At 48.2% G+C, this 10718-nt stretch overlaps 1 long non-coding RNA gene and 1 pseudogene across 1 annotated transcript in view; both read left to right on the top strand.

Moving 5' to 3' along the window:
• Positions 1–898: 898 nt before the first annotated feature.
• LOC148144827 (uncharacterized) lies at positions 899–2814 on the top strand (annotated as a pseudogene).
• Positions 2815–6191: 3377 nt separating this feature from the next.
• LOC148144826 (uncharacterized) overlaps positions 6192–10718 on the top strand; it is a 30934-nt gene continuing 26407 nt past the window's right edge. The window contains exon 1 of the long non-coding RNA XR_015751640.1: positions 6192–6436. This is a non-coding gene — a long non-coding RNA (uncharacterized LOC148144826). The remainder of the gene's footprint in view (positions 6437–10718) is intronic.

The raw sequence follows: 10718 nt of genomic DNA, 5'->3' as shown, positions 1-10718 counted from the left end.
GCTCTGATCTCCAGCATCTGCAGTCCTCACTTTCTCCTGACTGGAAGCAGGAGAAGAGTTTGACTGAAGTGTGTCGGTGTTAATGCCTTGATGTCTCATTTTGCTCCCACCTTCCTGGGGTCATTAACCATTTCGTGTCTGGTCCTTCCTCAAGAAGCTGCATTGCAGGTTTACCCTGAATTGACACTTTTTTTTGCTTCCCAAAATCAGACCTGCTCACTCTCCGCAGGATCCCAGTGTTGTGAAAGATATTAACTTTCGGGTGGAGTTATCCAAAATTCAGAGAGATGTTAGTCTTGATGTTTTTGCTTTTTCTGCCCCTGTAAGATCCTGAATCAGCACCTTCAGGGGAATTAGTTAGAGCGGAGTGAGAACAGAGGGGGAGAGAGAGTGGGATGGTGCTTTCAATTTTGTGGTACAACAAAAGAATATTCCACAGAAAGTAGAATTGCTTTTTCTGAATTACTACCCTGCACTGATGATCCCTTTTGTAATCCCTTTTTGCAGAGTATTTGAAAATCTAAAGACTGATGTTTCAAAATCAACGAATGAAGGGCTTACGCTCGAAACACTGACTCTCCTGCTCCTCGGATGCTGCCTGACCTGCTGTGCTTTTCGACTGACTGTCCAGCGTCTGCAGTCCTCACTTTGATGTCAATGTCTGACAGTCACACAATCCATCAGGACCGCAATGATTTTTGACTGTGATTTCTGTGAGAGGGATCAACGCTTTTTGGTTCCTGTTTGAGGACGTTTTCAGTATCAGTGGGACTGGACGAGAGACCGCACTGTTGCAGCGCACTGTGTGTGGAGCCTGAAACAGTTATACGGCCTGGGAAGGGGATTTCACGGCATGGAGGAGCTCTACACGTGTTTGTGTGCAGCTGAAGCTGTGGCCATGGAGAAACCTGAGGAATCCCACACCGTGGAGAAACCGTGGAAGTGTGGCGACTGTAGGAAAGGCTTCCGTGTCCCGTCTGCCCTGGAGACTCATCGGCGCAGTCACACCGGGGAGAGGCCATTCCCCTGCACCGACTGCGGGAAGGCCTTCAGACAATCCTCCCACCTGTTGGCCCACCAGCAGGACCACACGGGGGAGAGGCCCTACAGCTGCCCAGATTGTGGGAAGGGCTTCAGGTATTCCTCCACCCTGCTGAGCCACCAGCGTGTCCACACAGGGGAGAGGCCCTTCAGCTGCCCTGAGTGCGGGAAGGCCTTTACCGACGTCTCCGCCCTGCTGAGGCACCAGCGGATCCACACAGGGGAGAGGCCCTTCAGCTGCCCTGAGTGCGGGAAGGCCTTTACCGACGTCTCCTCCCTGATGAGGCACCAGCGTGTCCACACTGGGGAAAGGCCCTTCAGCTGCCCTGAGTGTGGGAAGGCCTTCAGTTATTCCTCCACCCTGCGGAGTCACCGACGCGTCCACACGGGGGAGAGGCCCTTCAGCTGCCCTGAGTGCGGGAAGGCCTATACCGACGTCTCCGCCCTGCAGAAGCACCAGCGGATCCACACAGGGGAGAGGCCCTTCAGCTGCCCTGAGTGCGGGAAGGCCTATACCGACGTCTCCGCCCTGCAGAAGCACCAGCGGATCCACACTGGGGAGAGGCCCTTCAGCTGCCCCGAGTGTGGCAAGGCCTTTACCCACGTCTCTGCCCTGCGGAGCCACCGGCGCGTCCACACAGGGGAGAGGCCCTTTAGCTGCCCCGAGTGTGGGAAGGCCTTTACCGACATCTCCTCCCTGATGAGGCACCAGCGGATCCACACGAAGGAGAGGCCCTTTGCCTGCTCTCAGTGCCGGAAGGCATTCAGCAATTCCTCCACTCTGCTGATCCACCAGCATGTCCACACGGGGGAGAGGCCGTTCACCTGCTCTCAGTGTGGGAAGGGCTTCACCTGCTCCTCCAACCTGCCACCAGCGGATCCACACTGGGGAGAGGCCCTTCAGCTGCCCCGAGTGTGGCAAGGCCTTTAGCGATTCCTCCAACCTGCTGACCCACTAGCGGATCCACACCGGGGAGAGGCCGTTCACCTGCTCTCAGTGCGGGAAGGGCTTCACCCGCTCCTCCCACCTGCGGAGCCACCAGCGAGTTCACGTGCCATCGCAGGGGGATTGAAGGAGTGATGGCCGAGTGCCATTATCGATTGGACCATCAACCCAGTTCCAGGGACTCCGGGTTTGAATCCCTCCCCGACAGATGGCAGAATTGGTATTCGGTCAGAAATGTGGAGTTCGGAATCTAACGATGAGAGTGTTTCAGGGAGAGGGTGGTGCGGGGGAGAAAGCCCCCATCTGATTCACACTCTCCCTTGCTAGGGAAGGGAACCGCCATTGTGGGAAAGGATTCACTCGGTTGTTCCAGCTGCATTCTTTACCCGGTCTGGCCTACACGTGACTCCAGACCCACAGCAGTCTGGTTGACTCTACACTGCCCCTTCCTGGCAAAGGAGTGGGGAGAAACTTACTTGGAGACAAGGTATGGGTTGAAATTGCTGAGTGAGGCAATACTTCCTCCAGGTTACGGCTGTACCAAGGATCCAATTACAAAGGGACAACTTGCTGCTGGCCAATAGTAAAGACAGTGAGGGGGGGTCGGACAAGGGGAGGTGTGGTGTGTGCACTTTGACCTTGAGCTGTTCAAAAAGCAACTACTTTTTTCTCTGCCTTTTTGCTGGGGGGATCTGAAGCTGTAACAAAGTTGGGTTGCAATAAAGGTTACCTGAACTTACCACCGGGCTCAGACTCTCATTGAAAGCTTTGAGCTCCAAGAAGTTTTTGTTTTAAAGCTGCTCATTTCTTTCAGCATCCTGCACTAAGTTTAGAACAAAGAACATAGAACAATCCAGCGCAGAACAGGCCCTTCGGCCCTCGATGTTGCGTCGACCTGTGAACTATTCTCGTTCCCCTACACTATCCCAAAATCATCCATGCACTTATGTAAGGATTGTTTAAATCGCCCTAATGTGGCTGAGTTGACTACCTTAGCAGGTAGGGCATTCCCCTCCCTTACCACTCCGTGTAAAGAACTTGTCTCTGACATCTGTCTTAAAGCTATCCCCCCTCAATTTGTAGTTATGCCCCCTCGTACACGCAGACGTGATCATCCCAGGAAAACGTCTTTCTCTGTCTACCCTATCTAATCCTCTGATCATCTTGTATGTCTCTATCAAATCCCCCCTTAGCCGCCGCCTTTCCAATGAGAAAAGGCCCATGTCTCTCAGCCTTTCCTCATAAGACCTTCCCTCCAGACCAGGCAACATCCTGGTAAATCTCCTCTGCTTTTCCAATGCTTCCACACCCTTTCTGTAATTGGGTAACCAGAACTGTACACAATATTCCAAGTGTGGCTGCACCAGCGTTTTGTATAGTTGCAGCATGATATTGCGGTTCCGGAACTCGATCCCCCTACCAATGAAAACTAACACACCGTATGCCTTCTTCACAGCACTATACACCTGGGTGGCAACTTTCAGGGATCTATGCACATGGACTCCAAGATCCCTCTGCATATCCACACTACCAAGAATCTTTACATTGACCAAGTACTCTGCCATCCTGTTATTCTTCCCAAAGTGCATCACCTCACATTCAGCTGCATTGAACTCCATTTGCCACCTCTCAGCCCAATTCTGCAGTTTATCCAAATTTCCCCCTGCAACCTGTAACATTCTTCCAAACTGTCCAGTACTCCACCGACTTTAGTGTCGTCTGCAAATTTACGAATCCATCCACCTATGCCTGTGTCTAAGTCAGTTATAAAAATGACAAACAGCAGTGGTCCCAAAACTAGGAATTGGACTCCAGACTTAATATTTTCCATCAACCACCACTCGCTGCCTTCTTCCAGTTTCTAATCCAAACTGCTAAATCACCCTCAATTCAATGCCTCTGCATTTTCTCCATCAGCCTCCCATGTGGAACCTTATCAAAGGCTTTACTGAAGTCCAAGTATACCACATCAACTGCCCTACCCTCATCTACATCTACCTTCTCAAAGAACTCAATGAGATTTGTGAGACGCGACCTGCCCTCCACGAAACCATGTTGACTGTCTGAAATCAAATTGTTGCTTACTAGATGATTTTAAATCTTCTCTTATAATCCTTTCCAAAATCTTTTCTACAATAGATGTAAGGCTCACTGGTCTATAATTACCTGGGTCAACTCTGCTGCCCTATTTGAACAAGGGCACAATATTTGCAATCCTCCAGTCCTCTGGTACTAAACCCGTAGACAATGACGACTCAAATATCAAAGCCAAAGGCTCTGCTATCTCCTCCCTAGCTTCCCAGAGAATCCTCGGATAAATCCCATCCAGCCCAGGGGACTTGTCTACTTTCACTCCTTCTCAAATTGATAACACCTGTGTGTAACTGACCTCGATCCTTTCGAGTCTAATATCTCGTACCTCATTCTTTTCCTGAGTGAACACTGATACAGGGTCCATGCTCAACTTCTCACTTCTGTCTTTGACTGGCCCTATTCCTACCCTAATCATCCTTTTATTCCTCACATATCGATAGAAAGCTTGAGCGATTTCCTGTATTCTATTTGCTAAAGGCTGCTCCTATCCTCTCTTTGCTCTTCTTAACTCTCTCTTTAAATCCTTCCTACGTGATTTGTAATTCTCCATCGCCTCATCTGTTCCATCTTGCCTCATCAACACATAAGCCTCATGGAACAGCATCATAAGACACAGAACTTATATCAAAACATCAGTGTCATGCAACTGATAGAATATATTGAACAAACTTAGATAGTCTTCATCTCTTAGAATGGGTGTGGGCTTTGGTTCATTAATATGTAACACTTTTAGAGTACTCAGTACAGTTCTGTTGGCCCTGTAATAGGAAGAATACTATTAGAGAGGGTTTAATAAAGATTTACCAGGATGTTGTAAGGACTGGAGGGTTTGAGGTTATAAGGAGAGGCTGGGACTTTATTCACTGGAGCACAGGAAGTTGGGGGGGGGGGGTGACCTCATTGAGATTGATAAAATCATGAGGGTGAATAGCAAAGGGCTCTTGCTTAGCGTCGGCGAGCTCAAAACTAGGGGGCTTTTTTTTAATGTGAAGAGAGAGATTTAAAAGGAACCGGAGGGGCAACATTTTGAAAGTGGGTGATTTGCACGTGGAATGAACTTGCTGAGGATGTGGTAGATGCAGGTACAGTGACAACATTGAAACAGCATTTGGATGGGTACGTGAATGGAAAGGTTAGAGGGATATGGGCCAAATGCAAGCAAGTGGGACTGGTTTAGTTTGGAATCCTGGTCGGCATGGACGAATTGGACCGAAGTGTCTGTTTCTGTGCTGTATACCTTTATTGAAACTGGTAGAATTCTGAAAGGGGCTTGACAGGATAGATGCAGATAAAATGCTCCTTTGGTGGGGAGGGTCATCGAATTCCGACAATGTGGAAGCGGGCCATTCAGCCCATTGATTCCTCTCTGGCCCTCCTGAACAGTATCCTACTCATACCCAATCCCTTACTCCGTATTTCTCATGGCCAAGCCACCCTAACCTGTACATCCCTGGTCACTATGGATAACTTAGCACGGCCAATTCTCCCTAACCTACACCCGAATCTATAAATTACCTTCTCAAGAATGTAATTTAAATACAGAGCTTTTCTAAAAAAAAATGTCAGTCTGACTCAACATTGGGACAAAGACAGAATTCACACCTATTGTCTCTACTTATAAATAGGGCAACGTCTCTTCGAAATGTAGATTCATTTAGATATAACTGCGTCATTTTACATATGAAGATATCCCTTTGAATGTGCCCACATCCCTTTGAAATGTAATCTCGTTCATTTAACCCTCTTTATTTGCAGAAATACCCGTCAAAATGTCCACGTCCCTTTTAAAATGCAGATTGCCCCCTTTAGATATGATGCCGTTCCGTTAGATGTCGGAATCTCTGTTTAAATTGAGCCGTGAGCTTTCCCAATGTAGACAGGGCTCCTGGAAACGTGGCAGTGTCCCCCCTGCAGCTGCAGAGCGAGACAGGAGAGTTTGTTTTTGTGAATGAGCAGTTGTAGCGCGAGGTGGCTGTTGCTTGGTGACGGTGAGGCTCCCCCGGCCCCGCCCATCCCCCCGTGCAGACGTCACGCGGGGGCGAAGGCGGTTGGGAGGAGAAGTCGCTCGAGCGGGGAAGCGGCGGGAGGGCGGTCGTTAGGAAAATGGTGCCGTGCGGCCCGGTGCAGACACCCGTCACTGGGCACCGCCGCCTTCCTGGCGCAGCTGCTGTGTCACGGCCACACCGGCCGGCTGTACAGCAGGCAGGAGCCGGTGAGCATTCTGGAGGCGGATGGGGTTAAGGGCCTGCTTGGGAACTCGTCGGCCGCCTGGGTGGTGGAGTTCTACTGGTCGTGGGGCGGCCCCTGTGTCAACTATGGGGCCACCTGGAAGGTACTGGGCCCGGGAGGTGAAAGGTGAGGCAGGTTGTGGGGGGACGGAGGGGAAGGAATGTGGGGCCTGTCCTGTCATAGTGACATTTTACACTCACTTTCCATCTGCTTTTACTGGCGCCTGTACTGTTTGCCCCTCAATGTGTGTTTAATCCTTGTGCTGTTTGCCCCTCACTGTGTGTTTAATCCTTGTGCTGTTTGCCCCTCACTGTGTGTTTAATCCTTGTGCTGTTTGCCCTTTGCTGTTACTTGTGAAATTGCTGAGGGTAGTGTGTAAATACTAGTGAAGGAGATTATGCACCAGCATGTATATGTTCCTCAGTTATTGAAGGGGCAGGATCTGTTGAGAATGGTTGGTCAAGTGTGTGGTGTACTAAACCTTGTTAATATGGGTATAGTTATGATTTGGAGATGCCAGTGTTGGACAGGGATGTACAAAGTTAAAAATCACACAACACCAGGTTATAGTCCAACAGGTTTAATCAGCTGATGAAGTAGCATCGCTCCAAAAGCTAGTGTGCTTCCAATTAAACCTGTTGGACTATAACCTGGTGTTGTGATTTTTAACTGGGTATAGTTTGTTACTTGGAAAATATACTTTTTATTATTTAAAGTCATAGAGATGTACAGCACGGAAACATACCCATTTGGTCCAACCTGTCCATGCCAGCCAAATATCCTAAATTAATCTAGTCACATTTGTCAGCACTTGGCTCATATCCCTCTAAACCCTTCCTATTCATAGACCCATCCAGATGCCTTTTAAATGCTGTAATTATACCGGCTTCCACTACTTCCTCTGGCAGTTCATTCCATACAAGCACCACCCTCTGCATGGAAACGTTGCCCCTTAGGTACCTTTTATATCTTTCTGCTCTCGCCCTAAACCTGTGCCCTCTAGTTGTGAACTTCACCCCAACACTGAGGAAAAGACATAAAAGCATTGAGCAGCCAGACAAATGCAAAAGCAATAAAATATCGAGACACATAGTATAAAACAAATTATGGCTCTAATCCTTTTTGTTCTCTGAGGCATATGGACACTTAATCTGTCAATAACATCAGCATTGCTACAGAGCATATTGTGTACACTCCTCAGTGTCAACAAGCAGGGCACATGTTTGCCGGTGTCACCAAAACATTGGGCATGTTCCTTGCTGTTGGCAGAAAAGGGGCGAGACCTACTTTTGATGGACAAATAAGGAGCACTGGAGGACCAGAAGGAGACTTGTCCTCATGCCAATTGGAGCTCCCCTATTGTCTGAATGCGGAAGGTGGACCATGAGCTTCTTAAGGTCCTGCTCCTCCTCTCACACTGAATGAAGATTGAGCTTCGCCTCAGACTGCAACTTCCTTCCTCTGTCCAACATCTGTGAGTACAGCACTCTCTTTTCTCACCCCCTTTTCCATTTACGTTTCATTCTGGGGTTCAATTGTTGACTTGGAGCAACTGAAAGGAATGGGAATGAATCCAGCGAGGGGATAGACTCTGGAAAAGTTAGTCCATGCCTGTGTCTCAATTGGCAATACAGACAGGCAGGAGTCTGTAAGAATGCAGCAAGCCAGGCAGTATCAGGAGGTGGAGAAGTCGACGTTTCGGGTGTAACCCTTGTTCAGGACTGGGGGTGAGTATAGGGAGAGCTGCAGAACAAGGGTATGCTGAGGGCAGGGTGATGAACTGGGGATAGGTGTAAATAGGTAGAGGGTACGACCTGGTTGGTGAATGTGAGGAAGGAACCTAGTTGGTGGCAGGGAGGTGGAGGGGCAGGGGCTCGGAACGGAGGTTATTTGAAATTGGAGAACTCACTGTTGAGTCCTTCGGGCTGTGGACTGCTCAGGTGGAAGATGAGATGTTGTTCCTCCAATTTGCACTGTGGTTTGTTGTGGCAATGGATGGGGCCAAAAATGGTCATGTCAGAAAGGGAGTGGGAAGGGGAATGAAAATGGGTGGTGACTGGGAGGTCCGGTCGGCCTCTGCAGACCTTGCTGCGATGCTCGGCGAACCGTTCCCCAAGTTTATGCTCGTGCTCCCCGACGTAGAGAAGGCCACAGTTGGCAAATACAGTACCCCAACATAAAGTTACAGCCTTTGCTGTGAAAAAAAGTAGAAAGGTATATTGTTTAAATGGTGATATATTGGGATGTGGAGAAAGTGAGGACTGGAGATTAGAGTCAAAAAGTGTGGTGCTGGAAAAGCACAATAGGTCAAGCAGCATCCGAGCAGTAGGACAGTCAAGGTTTTGGGCGCAAGCCTTTCATCAAGAATGATGCGTGGATGTTCAGAGGGGCATCAGTGTCCTTCTGTGCCAGTTGTCAGACAGGTGCAGCAGGCAATGAGCAAGGCAGGTGGTGTATTAGCAAGAGGAATTAAGTTCAGAAGCGGGGATGTCTTCCTGCAGTTGGGGGGTCATTGAATATTCGAGGAGAAAGTGAGGTCTGCCGATACTGGAGATCAGAGCTGAAAATGTGTTGCTGGAACAGCGCAGCAGGTCAGGCAGCATCCAGGAAACAGGAGAATTGACGTTTGATTCCTAAAGAAGGGCTTATGCCCGAAACGTCGATTCTCCTGGTCCCAGGATGCTGCCTGACCTGCTGCGCTGTTCCAGCAACACATTTTCAGGTCATTGAATATATTCAAGGTTGAGTTCATCTGATTTTTATGTGGATGTTTATGGTGAAGGCAAGAAAATGGTCTTGAGACAAGTACAGAACCATACAGCACAGAAACAGACCCTTCAGTCCAACTAGTCCATGCTGACTATGTTCACCAGCTAAACCAGTCCCACCTGCCAGTGTTTTGGCCCATACCCTTCTGAACATTTCCTAATCATGTAATTATCCAAATGTCTTTTAAACCTTGTAACTGTACCTGCACCCACCACTTCCTCTGGACATTCAGTCCACACGTGAACCACACTCTGTATATAAAAAATATTGTGCCCTTCAAGTCTTTTTAAAATCTCTTTCTCCTCTCACATTCAAAATTTGCTCCCTCATCTTGAAACCCCCAGCCTAGGGGAAGGACACCTGTCATTCACCTCAGCTCTCCCCTCATGATTTTATAAACCTTGATAAGGTCACATCTCCACCTCCTATGCTCCAGTGAAAAAGTCCCAGCCCATCCACCTAGATGCAGGTAGATCCATATCCAGTCATGATCGGTTCAATGCTGGTCCCAATTTTCTCTCTCGGTGTCCAGGACAGCAAGAGACCACAAGACATAGAAGCAGAAATTAGACCACCAGGTCTGCTCATTCCATTCAATCATCGCTGATTAGTTTCTCAATCCCATTCTTCCACTTTCAACAAAGTGAAAACGGACGGAGAGAGTGTGGGACGGAGATTTTCCGCTTCTAGGGAATAATAGAGGAAAGAGAGTTCACTATAAATTAGAATTTTTGGGATCGGCTGATGAGCCGAGGAGTGTCAGTTGGAGTTTAATTTAGAGAAGTCTGAGGTTTGCATTTTGGTCAAGCAATCCAGGCAGGGCTGATGCAGTTAGGGGAATGTTGCAAAATAAAGAGACCTTGGAGTGCAGGTTCATAGTTCCTTGAAAGTGGAGTCTCAGGTGGATAGAATAATGAAGAAGGTGTTTGGTTTGCTTTCCTTCATTGCTCAGAGCATTCAGTATAGGAGTTGGGAGGTCATGTAATACACCCTTCCCCCTCAAATGTGTGGTATCTAACTGCTTCATTGTTTCTAGTGAATACAGCCCACACCTCCCGCTACTGCCATAACATGAAAGCACTAGCTTTTGGAGTTCTGCTCTTTTATCAGGTGGTTGTGGAGAATAAGATCATGATCACAGAATTTATAGCCAAAGGAGTCCAGTGTCATGGAGATGTGATACATTAAACAATTTAGATTAAATCTTCCATCTTTTAGAATGGGGTTCTGTTCTTTGGTATGTTAATCCCAGAACCTGTTTTCAGTAACTTTCTCAAGAACATAATTTAAATGCAGAGCTTTTCTATCCAAAATGTCAGGCTGACTCGACATTGGGACCCAGACAGAATTCACACCGATTGAAGGGTAGGCTGGGACTTTTTTCATTGGAGCACAGGAGGTTGAAAGGTGAAGGTGTCGGGTGCCTCGTTAGCAAGTTTGCAGATGACGCTCAGATTGATGGAATATCAGATAGTGAAGGGGACTGTCAGATGATACTGCAGAATATAGATTGGAGAGTTGGGAAGAGAAATGGAGTTTAATCAAGACAAATGCGAGGTGATGCATTTTGGAAGGTGCAATTCGAGAGCAAACTATACTTTAAATGGGAAGGTCCTGGGGGAAATTGATGTACAGAGAG

Source organism: Chiloscyllium plagiosum, unplaced genomic scaffold (genome assembly GCF_037043375.1).
Source record: "Chiloscyllium plagiosum isolate Xiang-an unplaced genomic scaffold, Cpla_swu_hap1 HiC_scaffold_27, whole genome shotgun sequence".
In the NCBI taxonomy this organism is placed as follows: domain Eukaryota; kingdom Metazoa; phylum Chordata; class Chondrichthyes; order Orectolobiformes; family Hemiscylliidae; genus Chiloscyllium; species Chiloscyllium plagiosum.
This window is presented reverse-complemented; position numbering and strand designations above follow the sequence as displayed.